Below are 21,785 nucleotides of genomic sequence, written 5' to 3'. Positions count from 1 at the left end.
GTGAGTTGTCTTCTTGAACCGCTGTCATCCATTTGTTTGGAGGCAGACACACAATTCCATGAAGGAGGGAGTTCCACGATTTTGACCGAGTGAAATGAAGGAATGGAGATATATTTCCAAGCCAGAATGTTGAGTGGGAGGGGAACATTGCAGGTGTTTGTGTTCCCATGTATCTGCTGAATGAAGTGGTTGTGGTTTTGGAAGGAGCTGTCTAAGAATCTTTGGCAAATTTATGCAATATATTTTGTAAATGGTGCAACACTGCTGTTACTGTGCTGAGTGTAACTCCCAGGAGAACATACTCAGTACCCAGTGTGTGCAGGCACAAGGTAAGCTTCCTCAATATGTGGGATTACCAGTATTCAGATAGAGCACCAGCTGGTGCCTGAGATGGAGCCTGTTGCTAAGTCAATCTGGTTTCTGTCTACCATTGGCTCTCAGTGCCACCTCTGTCTTAAATGTCTTTGTCTCTGGATCATTCCAAGGCTCAGCTGAAGATATTTGCAGAAACCTACTGTCGGCGATGCACCAATGTGTAAAACCAAAGACTGATGATTTGTATGACAGGGTTGGAAATTATTTTAACTTTGCCAATAATGCCAGTCAGAGACATCTATCTTCACACAATGGATGTGTACATTGTTGGATGTACAGACAAATTAGGCACCCCCAGATCAGTCAGCAGTATGCACAGTCTTCCCCCCTTAGGCCAACTCGATCACAACCGAAAAAATAAAAATGCTTATGCAGCTGTTCACATGTTTCCAATACAGCTACTAAGATATTTTGGCCCTACAGTAGTCCACCCTTTTGTTTGCTTAATGGACTAATCCAGATTTTCAGAGCATCCTTGCATTTGTTTAATTTATGCATGGGATGAGGGCATCATTGCTAGGTGAACATAATTGCACACAAGACAATTCAGAGACAAACACATTACTGTGAATCTGGAGTCACATGTAGGCCAGACTAGATAAGGATGGCAGTTTCCTTTCCTAAAGCATATTAGTGAACCAGAGGGGTTTGCCAAGCAATCAACAATGGATTGATAGTCATCATTAAACTTTTAATTCCAGATTTGTAATGAGTTCAAATTCCACCATCTGCCATGACAGGATTTGAACCTGGGTCGCCAGGACATTTCCTGGGTGTCTGGATGAGAATCCAGCGTTAATACCACTAGGCCATCACCTCTCTCTAACCTTGCCTTTTATGCTTTGACCTCTCAGGTATAGGTAACAGGCACACAGAACTTCTGACCTGGCTTGCCTTTTCGCACATGTAGCCCAGAGACTTGGGCAAGGTCATTCAATTGGTCAAGGTGATCAAGGGAAAGATCCTTTGATCATAAGGGGAAAGGAGGCAAAGGTTGTGTACCCCACTATCCACCTTGTCTCTTTCTTCATTGTTGTGAGATATTTCCTTCTGAAATGCAAGGATAGGAGGCAGTGAGTGTGTTGAAATTGGGACGCAAAGCTGATGGTATGAGTGCAGATGGGCAAAAAGATGGTGAGTTATCCTGAGTGAGTAAGTAGGCAGCACAGAGACCATGCAGACTTGTGGGGGAACTATGTGGGATAGAGCGAATAGGGAAGGTGTTACATGCATGAGTGAGAGAGGAAGAGCATGAGTCTTGCTGGGTGCATAATATGAAAGAGAGTGAATACCAGGTGATTGAGGGACAATGGTGGCATGTATCTCGGTGCAGCAGGGAATGTTATTGCTGGATGTTCTTTCAGATAGCTGAGACCTCACTCACCTGGTGATAATCATGGACTAAGTTGGTAAGCTTTGGTGCCATGGACTCCTCTGTGAAGAGGATATCCCTACTACTCCCCATTCAGCAGCACCTCATGGTCGCATCATGTGATGTTGGGTATCGATTTACCTTCATCTACCATGTCCAGGGCAAATGTCAGGGAATAGACTCCAGACTGCAAAGGTGCACATTGACCTTTTAAAGATGGTGCAGCATCTGGAATCCCAGGATACCTCAGTAATAGAGAGTACTCCTGGCTACAGCGACTAGGAAAATGGGTTAGCCTTGGATGATAGGGGCAGCATAGGGACGTGGTAGATGGTTAATAAGGCAGGTTGGAATGATAACATGAGAAAACCTACTAGACCTAATAGTGACAAGCTCTCCATGACATTGAACAAAAATTATTCTTTGCCAAAATGTGGGAAAATTCAGCCCCTAGAATATTTGTCTTGTATTTCATACATCTGAAAAAGTCAAGTGTTCCACAGGTCCATGTAGACACATTCCATGGCCCTCCTTGCCAGAGACCTTCATGTCTAACTGTATCAAGGGCTATAGTAACATCTTATTTGTGTTTGTTACGATTGCTGATGAAACACATTAGTAAGACACTGTTTTATTATTGATAGTGTCTATCTAGGTTCATTGCACCCATCCTGGGTGGATCCAACAACAGCAGGTATTCCCGTGATTATGGCCAGAATACAATGAAGGTGTAGAGAGAAACTGAGGAGGCATAAAAGCATCAACAAACCCAGGACCAACAGCAATTTCCAGCAGTCACTGTTCCCTTCAGGATGCGAAGGATTTTCAGTAAGTCAAAGGAGTACAGACTTCAAGGTCATTTCCTCCAGTTGAGTGAAGAGAATGATGAGAAATTCTGAGAGTCATTAAGGATAAAGGCACCATGATGGCTTCCAGAGTACATGATGCGAACTGCCAAGATGTAGTAAGAGGTAAAGATAAAGTCATCATAGTCCTACTGGACCACTGGGCTGCTCTCTCACTGGAGAGAGTTGACTGGTGGTGGTTTAACCTGACAGTCACCATGCATCAGGAAAGGAGAGAAGTTGAGAGGAAGAGTCCTTCATGGTTAACTCAGTCAGTGCAGGAAATGAACCCACTATTGGTAGTAGCAGCAACACAAAATGAGAAGTATTTCTTTTTCGCAACATTCAAGTGCTGAATATATATTTTAGCTTTCTGTGTCCTTCCATTGTGTCTCAGTGCAGTCCCAGGGTCTGCAGGTGTTTTGGACAGAGTCTGTCCTATAGTGGAGCCTGAATGACCCAGGGGTTGTTTTTGGCCAGAGGGCCCAGATCTGCTGTGAATGTTCTGGCTAAATGTAAGTTGACTCTTCTCAGTTTCCATTACCACAGGCGTGGGAATCCCAGACAGGGGAGGGCACTTCTGGAATGACCTGCGAGGAGATTTCTGTTGGGCCTGTTTGAGAGTTTTGAAGAATAGTCACTGGATCAAAATGGTAATTCTACTTTCCCTGAACAAATGCTGCCAGACCTGCTGATTTCTGCAGCCATTTCTGTTTTGTTACTGAAGGTAGACATGCAGGTGCAACAGACAGTCGAAAAGGCAAATGGTGTGTTGGCCTTTACAGAGAGAGGATTTGAGTACAGGAGCAGAGATGTCTTACTGCAATTGTACAGGGCATTGGTGAGACCACACCTGGAGTACTGTGTGCAGTTTTGCTTTCCTTATCTGAAGAAGAATGTTCTCACTACAGAGGCAGTGCAGCAAAGGTTTACTGGACTGATATATGAGGAGAGGTTGAATCAGTTAGGATTATACAGAATTCAGAAGAATGAGAGTGTATCTCATAGAAACCTATAGAATTCTAACAGGACTAAATAGATTAGATGCAAGAAAGGTGCTCCTAATGATGGAGGATATCCTGAACCAGGAGTCACATTCTAAAAATACAGGGTAAACCTGAGTTGTGGAGAAATTTGTTCAGCCAGAGATGGTGAGCCTATGGAATTTGCTACTACGAAAAGCAGTCAAGGTCAACAAATTTTCATAAGGAGTTGGATATAACATGCGAGGCTAAAGGGATCAAAGGATATGAGAGCAAAGAAGGAACAGGCACTTGGTTTGGATGATCAGCTGTGATAATGATTGGCAGAGCAGGCTCATTTTTTCTATGTTTCTGTCCCTCTGTCACCTCATTGTTGATGCAGTGCACAAATTGTTGAAGTGATAGAATGCACATTTGTATGCATTTCTAGTAACCATTTGTCCTCTGCAGGAGCTGACTTCTGATGGTAGCTGTCAACCTGGCCATGGAGACAGCCAGATGCATGCACACTGAAGCACAGCACTGATAGCACATGTAGATACCTCCATGTTTCAGTCCAGTTTCTGATTGCTCTGACAAAACTTCTTGTTCTTCCTGTGTCAGTTAGTGCATTTTCATATTGTTATTAATGGCCAAAATGATGGGATCATCTTACATCGGGGGCTCAGCAAGTACCTAATCTCTCGTAGTTCTCTGCATTTCAGAGACTTGGGGAATTCTTTCCATGTGGAGACATGACAGGGATTATTCACTACAGTCTACTCCCATGTCTAATCTAGATAGAGAACCTACTGAGGTGAAATACCTTTGGCTGGTAGAGGGTGCAAGCCAAAGTCTTGCCTGTGCATCTTCTGATAGATCCTCAGAGGTGGAGTAGGAGCTGATGGCCTCTTGTGGGTAGAGGTTTGGATGTTGCTGGTGCCTATATAAAACAATAGAAGATTTGTGTTATGCAACTGGGGTGCAAGCTTGAGCATGTTAAGATTATTTTCACAATATCAGTACCATGGATGTAGCACTTTGTTTGCAATGGCATAGAGGCTTCGGCATCCCAAAGTGAGCAATCATAGTTTTCTTCCACATGGTCAAAGATTTTCTCTTTGTATACTGTGAGAAGATAAATGTTGGTCATGCTGCCGCCTAACTTGGTCCTTTCAGCCTTATTATGGGATGTTTTCTCCTGCAATGAGACAAAAGGAGAGATTGAATGAGATGAAAGTGGCTCGGAGAGCTTTCAGTGTTGGTGCTCGAAGGCCAAAGCTCAGAGGCCTTTGAGTGTAGATGCTATGTGCAATGGTGAGAGTTGTTGACCATGAACATTGGTCAGAGATGGGTGCTGTAGTAGAATTAGAATGATTCTAAGCTGGGCACTCTAAATTTAGCCTGATGTTACAGTGGTTAGCATCGCTGCCTCACAGCACCAGGGACTTGGGTTTGACTGCAGCTTTGGGTGACTGTGTGGAGTTTGCACATTCTTCCTGTATCTGTGTGAGTTGCTTCCAGGTGCCATGGTTCCCCCCACAGTCCAAAGATGTGCAGGTTAGCCATGCTAAATGCTAAATGCAATGTTAATGGGATAGCATGGGTCTGTGTGGGATACTCTTCAGTGGGTTGGTGCGGACTCAATGGACTGAATGGCCTCTCCCTGCACTATAGGGATTCTATAATTCAACTGTGCTTTATGGGTTGTCAAGCAATTTGATACATCTTAAGATCATAGAAAGTGTTATGCAAACGTATTGTTTAGAAGACATTCTTAATTCCAAAAACAGGCTTGACAATTATGGCTTCTTGCACTGAAACACATGGTCAAAGGTTGACCGAAGAGTAGTTACAAAATTATGAAAGATTTGGAGGCACAGAACAAAGAATTACTTTGGCTAGTTGGCAAATCAGTGACTTTGAGACATTTGAAGCTATGAAAAGGAAGAATGGAACAGAAGATATAAAGAACTCACCTTCTACAAAGAGTCATTACGGCATGACATGTTTTAACACAAATGGCTATCGAGGCAGAGAATGCAGCATCATTTGGAATAGAGTCTAATTTTTATTTGAAAAGGAAGAATGTAAAAAGAGACAAGGAAAAGCAGGAAATGGAATTACAGTAGATAACATCAGCTGAGGGCTTCCCACTGGCAAAGAATCAAAAGCCTGAATGACTCTTGTCTGTGATCTAATGCATCTGATTTTAGAAACTGTAAAATCTGCATGTTGTCCTATCAAAGCGCACACTTTTAACTCACTACAAAAAAATGCCTTTTATTCCCAATGGCCCAGCTAGTAGATGATCCATTCTAGCAAGAGGAGCCAAACGCCAACTCCACATTGTACTTAGCTCAATTCAACTGAGGCAATGATGACAAGAACAAGATAACAATAAGCTTCAAATTCCCAAAGATTATCAATCAGAAAACCCCCTCCCATTCATTCTTCAGTAAGCCAGGTCTTGAAAACAACATGCATTGGAAAATAGGATCAGTCTACCATTCCATCGCTATTGCTAAAACTCAAATGAATAATTGTCTTGGAAAGGACTGGAGGGGAATTAATATTTGCCACAGACCCCTATCATAAGAATAGTGAGAAGCGAATTGGTCAAAAAGAAGAAATAACCTACAATGAGATAATTCATTTGTATTTTCAGATATTTGCTTTTTACTTAGTATTTTGGAATTCAACAACCTGGAAAAAAACTCCCACAGACATATAAAATTGTATATTATATCAATTTATATACAGAGCTGCAACAATTGGCCTCAGTGCCCTAGGGTTAGGAAGATAAGTAAGCCATGGTAGTGCTCCTGATTACTACCCAATGACAAGTTCTTAACATGAATATGCATTTATCAGTGATTCTCAAAGTAGAGTCTGCAGAGGTTTTCAAAGGGTCCACAAAGTAATGGCACAGTAATCAATTCAGAGTGAACCAGGAGTTAGCCGTGAAGTGTGGCCCATGCACATGCAGTGTAGAGGGTATTTGGTTCTGTGGTCTGGGAGGAAGCATGCATGGAAGAGCATTAAGAATAGAGTGAAGGTTACCAGGTTAACACACATTTATCAAGGCATTGGGTGCCAGATGAGGTCAGCCTTGTTCAATAGTAGGAAGTTTTTTTTAACTGCTTAAGTACTACTTATTGTTCAGTGAGAGTTAAGTACACCCATCCAACTAATGCCAGCAAGTATAAACCTATTTTGGGAGCAGCATTAATAAAACATATTTTACATGCACTCTCATATTGTAAGAGGTGTGGTTTGATCAATCATTACTAAGTCACTTTTAAAGGGACCCTTCATTCAAAAGGTTTGAGAAATAGTGGCATGCATATTGGAGACTATCAGATTCCCCTTCAAATAGGTCACCAACACTCTCTAGGACAAATTATAACTGAGCGATAGTCAATTAAGTAGTTACTGGGTGTGTTCTACACCCAACAGTCTTCATGGACCCTGGTCTGAGCAAGAAGCCAAAAGATTATGGAAGACGGAGAAAATTGAGAAAATGTAAAATAATTTAAATAAGTAAATAAGAATCAAGAGCCAAGAAAGGTGTGTATTCACATAATTAAATATTAATATAAAATGTTGAAAAGTGAAATGTAGGAACATGAATTGTAAGTTATTTTGTGTTCGCTGAACATTCAAAAATTAATAAGAAAATCACATAAAGAACTGTCTTAAAGTTAATTAAGATTAATTAAAATATACACTAACTACATTAATGATATATATTCAAACTTAATTAAGTGATGTAAAGATCCATCTGAAAGTTATATATCAGTATTGAGTGAAACTTAAACCCTCCTTAAGGTTAAACAAAGCTACAAATAATTTAAGTAATTTATATTAGCCAGGTCGGAAGTTATTAGATAGTGTAAAGAAATAGAAAAAAGATGGTAACACTTAAATTAATAATCCTTCAGTTCCTAGCTCAATGAACAAAGAGATTTTTAATAGTTTGACAGCTGATGACAGTCCAACACTGCCTCAGCTTGCACAAGAAAAGCTAACCTATCAAACTGAATGGAAAGTGACAGGATATCATCCTGACAGCAGATTGAAAGTTGACTAGTAAACAATGATGTGTGAGGGATGAAGTCAAGCTCAGCCAAGCTGTCACTGCTGACATGCAGACAAGTGGCAACATGAGGATCCAACTTTACATGATTCAAATGAGTTCAGGAGTTATGGCTGTAAATGTTTTCAAAAGTCATGCAGTTAAATGGCTGGCACTAGCCTTGTAAAGTTGTTCAGAGGATTATTGACATAAACCATGCTCTCACTGGTTGGCAATGCACTCATGGTAAAAATAGCACTTGGATTTTCAAGATCTACATTACTACATCTTCCTTTCCACAGCATCAATAATTTCACTTCTATGATTCCTTTGTTCAATTGTTTATGTAGGTATACATCCTCATTAATGATTTAGAGAAAAAAAAGGCTGCTATTGGGAGCATATATTTAGCTTCATTTCCTGAACAAGTTGCTCTGAAAACAAAGGGAGTTCAGTGTGCGACAAGAATGAATGTAATCTTGTTTTCATGTGATTAACTTAATTTTGAAATAAAATTTCAATAGCGAGGAAAACATTTTGCAGGAAAGATAATTGGTAACACAATCGGATTACTGTCTTGCATCATATTATTTTGCTGTTCTCTTTAGAAGTTGGTAACAAGAGATGCAAGTCATTAAAACCAGGATAATATTTCAGGCTTGAAGTTAGTCCTAGTTCAGAAAAGTGCTTGCAGGGAACATTGATCAGAAATCTCAAGCTTCTCTCTTACAGAGTTTCCAGGATAATCATTAAAAAAAGTGCTAGGAGTAAAGTAAGCTATTGATTTTACTAGCTGTAGTCTATCAGTCAGTCATTATTTTAAGCTGCTTTACGAGACAAGGAATCAAAATGGTGAAAGTTGGAGATCAGGATAGACTTCTGCTGTAACTAACAAAATATATGAGTGCAACACAGTAAAACAAAGTAAAACAATCAAGGACTGTGGTATGGACAGCAAAATGGCTGAATTATACTCATTCAAATTAAAAACAAAAACAGTTTTGGAGAAAGTAACAAATCTTTTGATTAAGTAGATGTTTAGCTATTGAAAAAAATATGGATGATATATTTAATTCTAAAAGGCTAAATCAACAAATGCACTTTGGTTTATTTCTTATTTAAAAATGTTCAGGTGGCATTCAAGAAACACATTTTTGTGTACTTGCAGAAGGAAAATTGATGTAACTAAACAAGCATTTAACAAAAATTTAAAAAATATTTTCAGTATGTTATTACATAGTACTTGCAATGTCTCTGTTAAAATTGGCATGAATTTTAAAAAAATCAGCATCAGTTAAGAATTAAACCTAGAATCTTCCTGATCTCTCACTCACTGCTAAACTAGTTTGATATTTGAAGCAGAATAAGTCAAATTTGTTTCCACACAGGTGTCCATATTTCATAAAAAAAACCCCTCAAATCATTACAATTATGTTTGGGAATGATATTCCAGAACTTGTGAACTAGTTTAATTTATTTGCTAATTGTGGCGAGATTTATATTTCATTCACACTACCCATTTTCATCAACATGAAATGGAACAAGAAGGGCAACTATGATTACAGAGATTTCCTTTGTGAATAGATTGCATGATTCTGGGTTTGAGAAAATAAGAAATTATCACAGAAACACTGACTGTATTGTGTAATTATTGATGATATATTAGCACTTGAGGTAAGTACTGCAGTTGAAAGTTATAATCTGTTCAGGACACTGGAATAATAAATTCAATTGAATAAAGCATCAGTTAAGGACAATTATTAGAGTGTAACTCTCTCTTAAATATGGGAAACTGTCACTTTTCTGCGATTAAATACTTCAGTTACCTAAGTAAGATTTAAAATTTGATTGAATTCCCAGTATTTTGCATTTTGATTTTCTGTCATTATTTTTCCTTCGTTGTGACATATTTAATCTCCAACCCTTATTGTCCCGAATCCTGATAAAGAATTTGATGCATCATCATTGCTTTAATCCAAGGGGGAGCTTACTTTAAATTATAGTTTTGCCAATCAGTATATGATCCAGGAGTTGAAGTAGAGAATTATTTCAACACTTTCTAACATAATACTGTACTAAACACCTTAACTCAGTGTCTGTAATAAATTGCAATACATGAAAAAGAATGTATTCATTTAAAGTTCAATGGTAAATATCCATTGTTTTAAGCTACAAAATGACTATTGCTTTTGGCAAGGTGACTTCTTTCTACCCCAATTACTTATTTATTTCCATATGTGATTTATTTTCCCTGAATGTCTGCAACATTTTTGAATGGTAATTATCTTTACTCAGGTATGTTGTTTCCACATATGATCTATCAGATGGTTATAAATGTCTGTAGCATCATTTTGTTTCTGGGGTGTAGACATTGTAAGGGCCTTTAAATGATAAAATTTTCTTGAAGTTTTCCTATTCAGCTGTTGATCAAAGAATCCAAGGGTTCAACAGTGAAGGATCACCTTGGGCCACAGAGATATCAACATATTATGGGCACATTTAATATGTAATTTCATTTATTTCTGTAACGTGTAACAAATAGAACAGCTTTGATGTAAAACAGTGCTGACACAATAGGCAAAATTTAATGGAAGTGATGTGGGATTAGCCAACTGTTTAGTTGTTTCTGAGGATAAGGTTTGACCAGGTTAGTTACCGAGCATACATTTAACTGGTCAGCTTCAGGCCATCGTTCTTCAGATTCAGGACCCTGGAGGAGGCAATCCTGCCTATAAAGACGTCCAGGCTCTAGTTAGTGTCTGAGGGCTTTCCATTACAGGCAGCACCACAAGAAGCAATGGCAACTCTCAGTAATGAAGCCAGGAAGAAGCCTTCGGCCACTGAGAGACCAAGATCATACGAATGATGGGAATTGCAGAGGAGGTAGAGTAGGGCAGAGGAATCAGAGGCAAAGCCAGTGAATTGGCTTGCAGTGCACTCCTTCCTTCTGACATTGTGTCACCTGATCAGGCACTCAGTACCTTTGAAAAAAGCCACCACCACCCATCCCACTCTGTCTTTCTGGAAGTACAGAAAAGTATGGCATTCGCATGCAATCCCTGAGCCACTACAGAATTTTGGCAAACTCAGGGATAATTGGTTTCAACTCGTTCAATGTTGAGCTCAACTGACAACTTGTCCCTAGTGGATGAGTATCCCTCAAGGGCTTGTTTCTGCATCCAGTAAAACTGTGTGAGTTTTTCCTGCTGCAGAGAATGTGGCGTCTTCCATGATTTAGTTAGGCTGGCCACCATGTTTCTTCAAACAATTACAGACTGACTTTAAAGCTATTATTCATATTGTATTAATGTAATAACTGATTTTAGAATTAATTTACATTAGTAAATGTTTAAGTATGAATATACTAGTTAAAAATGAATAGTAATACAACACAGTGACAACAACCAGACCTATGCAATTCATTGACTTCCTTTTCTTTTTAAAATTAACCTTTTTCCTAGTCAACCTGTTCAGAGATGTTATCACATACCTCTAGAACAGGTGAAACTTGAAACCAATTCTCTCCGGTCCAGGGGCCAGGAGACTACCATTGCGGCACAGGAGGGTTAAGTTCCAATCTCAGTTGAATTGCTGAATGAATAGCAGCTACATCCTACTCCCTAAGAGTCAGAGCAACCTGGAGGGAAATTCATGATCGACTCCGTTTCTATCTTCTTGCAGCCAGCTCATGTCTTCATTAATGAGGTCCTGGATTAGGTAGCTTGTCCATAAAGCCTACAGGGTATGTTTGCACTATAAAAATATTTTTAAGGAGAATGATAAATAATGCATCATGCATACCACCTCCCAAAACTAACAAGGTTCAGCATTCAGGAATATAAAAGATTTGCATTTCACATTTCTTTGGCAGGTAGTCAAACAGATTTACTGATGATGGAAAGATCATTAAGCCAGAAAATAGATTTACCTTGTATGTATTATATGTCAGACCTAACCTGCAACTGCTCACAGCCTCTGCAGAACAGTATCGTGGCCACACACAATCCCAGAATAAAGTAAAAATAACAAGAAGCTATTATTAAATTTAATTAACACACTATGATCATTTCATGCTTGTTAACATTCCTTCAATCTACTTGGGTTCAAATCTATTAAATACAAACTTGTTCCAACCAGCTAAGAGTATTGTTACCTCCTTCAGTATTGGAACAAATTGCAGATCTTCAGCTCAAAGTCAACTTCAGTTTGGTTCTTGTATTTCTGTGGTTTCCATGGAGAAAAGAAATGATTAAACAGTAACTTACTTTGGATTCCTGCTGGTAATAACCAGCCAAATATTATGAAGGAGCTACTCAGACTTTCAGGTTCTTACTGGCAGTCTATTTCTATCAAACAGATTGAGGGAACAAGACCTGCCCATTTCCCTTTTATTTTAGCAAGAGCAAAAAAAACAGAACTAAATTAAATGTTGATGTCACGAAAATGAGATCATGAAAATTATAAGAATTTCAAATTGAATTTTGTTTATAGAGCATCTCAAACAATTTCTGCAAGGTTCTTCTCTTTCCGGTAGGAATGGTTGGTTTTTGGATCTGGGTGCTGATTACTCTTTTTCTGGAATTTTTGCAACCACCTATCATGTGACTTGCAAGATGACTGCTAATGGCAGAGTATCATGGAAATACTAAGGACAGAATTTTCCCATCACTGGAATGAGGTAGGTGGAAAAATGTCAAGAATAAATTGGAATATTGTCTGAGAACATTTTCCTCTGAAGCCTAAAAGTGTAACTCACCATTGAATGGTGACTACCTGTTTCCATGCATGTACATTTCATTATCTTGCCCCTCATTATTATCGCACTTGCCTTCTCTCCAACTCACTTGCCTTCTCTCCAACTCACTTGCCTTCTCTCCAACTCACTTCCAATTCTCCTTTCTGGACAATGCAAGATAATGTGAGAGCTGGGCAGTTACATCTCACTGATCACTTGTCACAACCTCATCAAATTCTGTCTTCACCAAGACACCCATATATTCTCCATGAACGTCATCCTCTTCTACCCCTTGTCGGTATCAGCAAACCACCAGCTATAAATTTGCTGCTCTTGATCCAACTCTCATGACATTTCAGCCTTTCAATCCTGATTAAAGTCACTTTGGAGCTCAGGGGTACTTAAGACATGCATATTACTGGCAGAAAACTAAAAGAACTGCAGATGCTGGAAATTAGACACAAAAACAGAAATTGCTGGAAAAAGTTCAGCAGGTCTGGCGGGATCTGTGGAGAGAAATCAGAGTTGATGCTTTTGGGTCCAGTGACCCTTCTTCAGAACTGATGGTAATTAGGAAAAGATTAGTATTTATGCAGAAGATGAATGGGGTGAGGAGTAAATGATAGGTGGAGGTGGAGCCTAAAGAGAGAAGAACTGTTGGGCAGAGAACTGGAATGGGTAAATGTTAGTCTTGGGGAATGAACAGTGACTAATGGAGACTATTAGTAGCCAATAATGGGGAGTATGTGGTAGCGGCCCATGTGATGACAAGGCTGATGTGTGGGGGTGGGATAAGGGCATGGGAGATAGTGCCTCAACTTTAAAATTGTTGAACTCGATATAAAGTCCAGAAGGCTGCAGGTTTCCCAGTGGAAAATGAAATGCTGTTCTTCCAGTTTGCGCTGAGCTTTGCTGGAGCACTGCAGCAAGCCTGAGACAGAGATTTTGGCCAGGGAACACGGTGGTGTGTTGAAGTGGTAGGCAACGGGAAGCTCGGGTTCTTTTTTGCCGACAGAATGTGGTAGTTCTGCAAAGTGGCCACCCAGTCTGTGTTTTGTTTCCCCAGTGCAGAGGAGACCACATTGTGAGCAACACATACAGTAGACTAGATTGAGTGAATTGCAGATAAATCTCTTCTAATTCCTCGAAGGTGTGTTCAGGGCTTTGGATGGTGAGGAGGGAGGAAGTTAGTGGGTAGGTGTGTCACATTTCATAGAATTTCTACTGTACAGAAAGAGGCCATTCAGCCCATCAAGTCTGCACCAACCCTCTAAAGTGCATCCCACCCAGACCTATACCGCACCCTTTCCCAGTAACATATCTTTGAACATAATGAACAATTTAGCATGGCTAATCCATCTAACCTGCATATCTTTGGACTGTGGGAGAAATGCGGAGCACCAAAACGGTGACGATAGTAAACTCCATACAGACAGTCACTCAAGGCTGGAATTAAACTCAGATTTCTGGCGCTGTGAGGCAGCAGTGCTAGCTACTGTACTACTGTACTGCCCCCACTTTCTGTGATTGCATGGAAAGGTGCCATGGGTCCATGTTGGGAGTGAAGCAAAAGTGGACCAGGGTGTCCCCTACAGAAGGCTAACAAGGAAGTGGAGGTAAATTTGTATCTGTTGGTGGCATCCTGCTGGAGGTGGTGGAAATAGTGGTTAATGATCCTATGGTAGTGGATGCTGGTGGGATAGTAGATGAGAACAAGGGGACCCTATCGCTATTGTGGGAGGGAAGCGAGGGATTGAGGTCTGAAGTGCAGGTGATGGGTCAGATTCAGGTGAAGGCCCTGTCAATCACGGTGCTGGGGAACCCTCACTTTCCAGCAGATACAATGGGTCTTGATTTTGGGAAGGGGTAGAAGCAGGCTGTGCAGGTTTGGTAGAGTAAATTGGGTGGCATTGGATGAGAGATGAAATAAGGTTAGTGACTATCGTTGATGCAATAGCCTGGTGTTCCACGAGGGGGTCATGGTCCAGGGGGAGTTAGGAGGAGCTAAATGAGAGCTAGCACTCAGCCTCTACTGGAGGTCAGTATGACAGACAACAACAACACTACCTTTGTCAGTGGGCTTAATTACAAAGTCAGAGGTGGATATAAGAAATTAATTAAGAATTAATTTGTCAGTCATTAATGGACAAGACCATGGAAATCACATTCTACTTGCAGTAGATCAGGTGCCTGGTCTTCGACAATACTTTGAGTTCCAGTGACCTTGGGAGTTCCTTCCTTCCTATCAGCGATATGCTCATAGGAATGTGCTCCCAAGTCTAGTCTATGTAAAGTGTTCATTGAGGTGAAAGTCTCTGAGCTGGTGGACAGTGCAGGTGAAAATCTTGCTTGTGAATCCACTGAGGGTTCTCCTCAGATCTGGGGTGGAGCCAAAGATCTGTGTCACTGCTTGCTTATGACTGAAGTTCAGTGGATGCTGGTGGTACTAGCAATAAAGAAGGGAATAACATATTTTCCTGAAAATGATACAAGCTTGTGTATATTGAGAGTGTGTTGACACAGGTGGTATAGGGAAAGCAACACAGCCTACAAGGTCATTTTCTAAAGTGGTCTCCCCATTCCCACATGAATGGCAGAGCTGTTCTCCAGCCAGCTTGAGATTATTCTTCTCATATAAAGGAAGAATCCTTATGTCTACCCTCATGACTTCACCTTCTCAGCACATTTGTGGTTAATTAATTTCTGGAATGAGATGAAGAAAAGGATTAGATGAAAGTGCATGGAAGAATCATTAGCATTGATGTAGAACTATGATAAATGGAGCAATGTCCCCAGTGAGTTAAGTACAAAACACAGAGGGCAGAAATAATTTGCTGTTTTGTGGGGATGAGGTGGTTGAGAGCTGTTGTAGTCATAATGTATACAACAGTGAGAGTTGTAGTCTATGAGCCTTGGTGAAAGGTGTGTGCAGGTTGGAAGTAGAGTGATTTGTGATCATGAGATTGTGAGGTCGCAGACGGAAAATAGCATCACTTTCCTCAGTTTATTGTTGACCTTTCCTTGCTCTGCTGTGTATTTCTTTTTACTCCAAAAATAGCCGCTGTCTGAGTCTAGGTTGGCTGCATCTAGTGGCTTGGTAAGCTTTGCAGTCAGTGGAATAAAACACTATCTTCCTCTCCACCACCTCAACCACCAGCACCTCTGGGTCTCTGTCAATGAAGTGGGGAGCAAGCTCTTCATTTCTCTAGCCCACCACTTGAGTGGTAACAGTTGAGCACCATAGTGTGAGGGCTAAATCATGGCCTTCAGCACCCGAAGTAGTGCGTAGTTGGGCTTTAATTATGCTGCCAGACGTGTGAATACTGCTGAAAAGTCCCTTCAAGGGCAAAAACTTCCAACTCTCTGGCATTGTAATTCCATTAGAAGGTTACTGTCGAGCCTGATTGCATTATTAATAAAGAGTGGATGATTGCATTAGAAACGTCATTGTGAGACATGTTGGGAGATGTACATCTCCCTCAACAAACTACTTTAACTTAAAATGGTAAAATTCAGTTAAATTTGTTTACAATTCCTATAAGAGATTATCTACCTTAAAGCTTCAAAAGTAAAAGACATCACAATCTATTAGTAGTGAAGTAATGCAGAATGAATATAAAAACAGATTATGAAACAGAACAAACTATATCTCAGCAAATTAGGAAGGAAATCTTCCATGCTACATCTCAATTGATGGCAGATTTTGTATTTTTAATTTTTATATTTAGTTTATAACCATTGCTTCATATTTTCTTGAGATCACAGCCATTACTTTGATGTAAAATGAAGCTGCACTTAATTCTTTGCATTTAAAGAGAGTTAAAATACTGTAACTTAACTGTGGTGCAACTCAAAATAATGTTCACAACAATTGCTGAAAATTATTTTAATTATAGAAGAGTAGACTAATGGCCAAATAATGATTCTGAAAATGAAATTGAACAAGAAGGAATTTTGAAACAAACTACCAAACATTATATTATCGGACAATATATTGTGGAAGGAGCTTAAGACAAAGTTACTTCGATCGAGTGCTATGCAATAAGACAAATTAGGGATCTCACAGTTAAGAACAACTGAGAAAAGTGATCATAATACAATTAAATTTTAAAGTGATACTCTCCAATCTTAAACAAGAATTTTAAATTTAAAACAGCCAATTACATAGTTATTAGTGGAAAACTTAACTAAGCTTAATTAAATAGACTAAAACATATGGGAATAAATAAACAGTAGGAAAAAAATTAAAGATAGAATATAACTTGTTCAACAAAAATACATTGCATTAAAAAAAACTCAAGAAAGTTAGGGATAGTACCAACTGAAAAAAAATGACAGAAGTTTCAAGCAAGAGTAAACCCTGAGGATTAGGAATTTTTAAAAACAAGCAAAGCGCTATCAAAAGTGATAACAAATTAAAACAAAAAGAGCTGAAATAAGGTCATCAGGACTATCATAAAATTACAATGTTATAAAATTAAGAGCAGGATTAGACATTTGGCCCATTAAGCCTGCTCCACCATTTGATAAGATCATTTCTGATCTGATTGTGGTCTTAGGTCCATTTTCCTGCCTGTTTCCAATAGCCCTCCAGCTCCAGTGTTGATTAAAAATCTAACACAGCCTTGAATGTATCCAATGATGCAGCTTCTATTGCTCTCCATTGAAACAAATTTGAATGACTTATGAGCCTTACCGGAAATAAATTCCTCATCCTCTCCTTTAAACTATGCTTCCTGTTCTAGATTCCCACGAGAGGGAGCATTGTCCCAGCATCTACCCTATTAAGTCTGCTCAGAATCTTATATATTTCAGTTTGATCAACTTTCCTCACAAGAATACTCCTTCATACAAGGAATCAACTTAGTTAACCTTCTTAGAACTACAAATATATTTGTTCTTAAGAACAAGACCAAAACATTTTTCCTATTCTTCACATTTTTATACATTATATACATCTGCCTGTTTTTGCCCTTTTGAAAACCTGTCTACTCCCTCGACAGATTTTTTTATATCCTCCTCAACAGCTGACTTTCCTATCGTCAACAAATTCCGTGACAATGGTCTGCTTCTTTATTGAAGTCATTGAACAGTTGTGCTCCACCAATCGCCATGGACCTCTACTAGTTACAGATTATCAACCTGAAAATGACCCATTTATTCTGTCTTTCGATTTCCCACTGGCTAGCTAAATCTCTAACCATACCAAGATGTCACCTTTAAAATTCATCCTGCTTATTCTTTACTCAAGAGCTCTAATAAATTTGTCAGACACAATTTCCCTTTCCATCCTTTCTGAAGGATTAGAAAGCATAGGAATTGTATGTTAAGCCTAAAGTGCAATCAATTACAAGCTCGTTTACAATTCTAGAATGAAGAGGGTTTAATATGAACTACTATGACAATAATTAATTTTAGGAAAAGTAAGGGTTAAACTTACATAAATTTAGGTTGCATGGTAATTACAGAAAACTGAAACGTCTCTGCCCAGAAGTTGCAGATCCTGGACTTAGATGGTTCCATTATTTTTTGAGACAATGTGTTGTATTACCATTGTCACTGAATTTATCATGGTGGATTTCACATTTGGAAAGAACTGTGATGTTTACTGTATCATTAAACTGTGTTGACTTGTTGCTGACAATACTCATTCTGACTTGTAGGGTTCTATTAAAATTGTCAAATTAATTCAGTAAAACCTGACATTGCACTCATCCAAACAGCAGCTGTCACTTACTAAATGGTACATAAGTTTGCTTTTAGTCTGAATTTTCTTCTTTTGAAGAAATAAATTGTTGTTAATTGTTTTCCAACTTGTTTGAAGAGTATTCTTTATCTATAATATAAATGTCAGTCATGTTCTTCAATATCTATAGAGGTACTCTGTAAGCTTGTTGTTTGATTAACTTTAACATTCAAACATCTTTGAGAGTCTATTTAATATTCCATTAATTACAGCTGCTCATTTTACAAATTACAATATTAAATTTTAAACATAGATTTAGTTTTCAACAAGCTGTTTAGTTTGTATCATTTCATAAATTTTTAATACCAGAGACATATGTGTACTAACCTGACAAATATACATCTTTTCTTATTTGACAAGTGTCTTACATAAAATTATTTGCAGTAGTAAATTATTTATGAATGTATTTTATGCATATACACATACACACAAACACAGCCTTTACACAGCTGAGAAAATCTCACAAACACTAAAGAGAAAAAAGAGTCAACTCATCTAATTTGATCTTCTTTATTCTTCGTCAAGAATCAATCGAACTATACTTTCATATTTTTCCCATTTCAAGTAATTTTCTCTTATTCCCTCAAGAATCAAGACTGAAATGGTTCCTTCCTGGAGTATTTCAACAAACCTGTTCCGATTTTGTATATGCCTAGAATCCTGTGCATTTTACTGCACTTTGCTCCACTGTCAATAGTCTTTAAATTATACTATATGGTATTAATGTATTGTACTCATACACATCTGCATATGTTGTCCACTATGTTAACGCCCTGTTTAAAGTAAATGGATTAGTATTTGCTTTGAAATATCAAGGTTATATAATTGGACACATTTTCTTATGGCTTGCAGGAACTATTGTGATACATAACCAGCTCACAGAAATAAAGTATGGTTGCCATAATTTTCCTCTCGAACAAATTATTATGCCAAGGCATTTTTAAATGTCAGCAGACATTAAGGTGTCTAAGAGATAGGAAAATAAGATTGAAATATGCAAAGCATATTTGAAAAATTTGCAGATGATAAATAAAAGGTTGCGTACTTGATAATAAAAATGATTACTGTTTAGTGTGAATTGATATCAATGGCTTCATTGAATGGGAGTAAGAGTGATAAATACATTTCAGACTGGAAAATTGCATGGCTATCCATTTGGAGAATGAAAATAAAGCAAGAGAACATGCAACAAATATTGAGAGAGGTGGATGAAGTGAGACACCTTGGCGTACATGTCCTACAATGGATGAGGTATTGAATACAAAAGCAAGGATTTTCTGCTGGAACTAAACAAGAGTCTAGTTAGGCCACAATTAAGGTTTTGTGCTCAGTTCTGGTCACCGCATTACATCAACTCATAACTGATACAGAAAAAGTACAGAGGAGGTTCACAAAAATGCTGCCAGGGCTTGCAAATTGAAGATAAAAAGGAAGATTTGATAGGCTAGGACTTTTCTTTGAACAGAGGAAACTGAGGGGTGCATAAAATAATGAGGGGTTTGAATAGTGTACAGGAAAGTCCTATTTCATCTTTGCAGTTAAAGGGGATCATTGAGAGGATTGGTAGTAGGATTAGAGAAAGCATGAGGTAAGTCTTCTCCACCCAGAGATTGAAGGGTTTGGATCCATTGCCCAGTTTGGTGGTTGAGGCAGAAACTGTCAACTCACTGAGAAAGGAACTTGGATCCACATTTGAAGCACAAAGCTACAGACTAGATGCTGGTAAATAGGATTAGAATGAACAGCAAGTAATTCAGTATATGCTTAATGACCTCTTTCCATGTTGTAATTTAAAAATTTTTCTACAGTTCTAACATTTCTTCTTAAGATAACCCCTTCACCAAATGAATCAGCTGAATTAATCTTTTTCTGAATATATTTAGAATGCAATTAATTCCTTTCTTAAATAATAAGTCCAAAACTGTGCACAGTACTCTTGATGTTGTCTCACAAAAGTCCTATACAACTGTAGCAAAAATCCTTGCTGCATAATTTATAATCCAATCCCCCTTGAAATAAATGACAATATTCCATTTTCCTTCATTATCACTTACTGTGCCTGCATACTAATGTTTTGTAATTCTTGTACGAGGATAGTAGTGTTCGGTACCTCAAAGTTCTGCAATTTCTATCAATTTACTATTTTTCTATTTTTCCTGCCAAACTGGATAAGTTCACATCTTCCCAAATAATACTACACCTTCTTTTGTCCTTTGCTACCTTTGTTTCGCCTTTATAGAGTCCTTATGCCACCCATCGTCATCTAGAGCTTTCTTTTATCCATGTTGCTATGTTATGGTCCCAGATTGTCATAAAGCCATAGAGTCATACAACATAGAAAACAGGCCCTTCAGCCCAACATGTCAGTGCCGACCACCAAGTACCAAACAACACTTATCTGTACTTGGTCCATTATCTATTAGTCTTGGTACTATAACTGCTCATTCAGATGATTCTTAAATATTGTGAGATTATCTGCCTCCATCATCCTCTTAGGCAGTGCATTCTATATTTCTACCATTCTCTGGGTGAAAAATGTTTTCTTAAGATTTCTGTAAACAATTTACTCTTCACCTTAAACTTACACCCTCTGGTCTAAGACATTTCTGCCATGATGGAAAGTTGCTTATAATCTACCTTATCTGTGCCTCTCACTCCTTAACTACCTCTGCTGCAAGGAAAACAAACCCAGCCTATCCAGCCTCTCCTCATAACTAAGACTTTCCATCCCCGACAACATCATTGTGAATTCCCCTTGTACAGTCTCCAATGCGATCACATTTTTCTGATAGTGTTGCCGCCTGAACTGCACACAATATTCCATCTATGGCCTAACAAATGTTTTATGAAGTAGCAACAAGACTTCCCTGCTCTAAAATTTTATTTCCCAGCTATTGAAGGCAAGCTTCCCATATACCTTCTAAATGAACCTATCTACCTGTGCTGACATCTTCGAGGATCTATGGACTTGTACACCAAGACACTTTTTTTCTCAGTACTCCCTAGGGACCTACAATTCATTGTGTAAATCCTTCCCTTATTAGACCTCCCAAAATTCACCACCTCATCCTTGGAGATTAATTTTCATATGCCATTGCTCTGCTCAATTTACCAGCTGATCAATATCAAACTGTAGTCTGAGACCATCCTTCTCACTGCCAACAACATCACCAATGTTTGTGTTGTCATGTTAATACTGGATAAGTCATATCCCAGCATAAAACTGAAACTGCCTTGATGGACAATAGCTTTTATCTTTGCAAATTAGTTACCAGGATGATAAGTCACTAGAAATATTCACACAAGGCTGTCAATGTATTTTTAACTAAAAAAAACTGAAATTTATTACACAAAGGAGAAGAAAAAAATACACAGAGTCATAGAGATATACAGCATGGAAACAGACCCTTCGGTCCAACCCATCGATGTCAACCAGATATCCCAACCCAATCTAGTCCCACCTGCCAGCACCCAGCCCATATCCCTCCAAACCCTTCCTATTCATATACCCATCCAAATGCCTCTTAAATGTTGCAATTGTACCAGCCTCCACCACATCCTCTGGCAGCTCATTCCATACACGTACCACCCTCTGTGAAAAAGTTGCCCCTGAGGTCTCTTTTATATCTTTCTCCTCTCACCCGAAACCTATGCCCTCTAGTTCTGGACTCC

Source organism: Chiloscyllium plagiosum, chromosome 3 (genome assembly GCF_004010195.1).
Source record: "Chiloscyllium plagiosum isolate BGI_BamShark_2017 chromosome 3, ASM401019v2, whole genome shotgun sequence".
Taxonomy (NCBI): domain Eukaryota; kingdom Metazoa; phylum Chordata; class Chondrichthyes; order Orectolobiformes; family Hemiscylliidae; genus Chiloscyllium; species Chiloscyllium plagiosum.
This window is presented reverse-complemented; position numbering follows the sequence as displayed.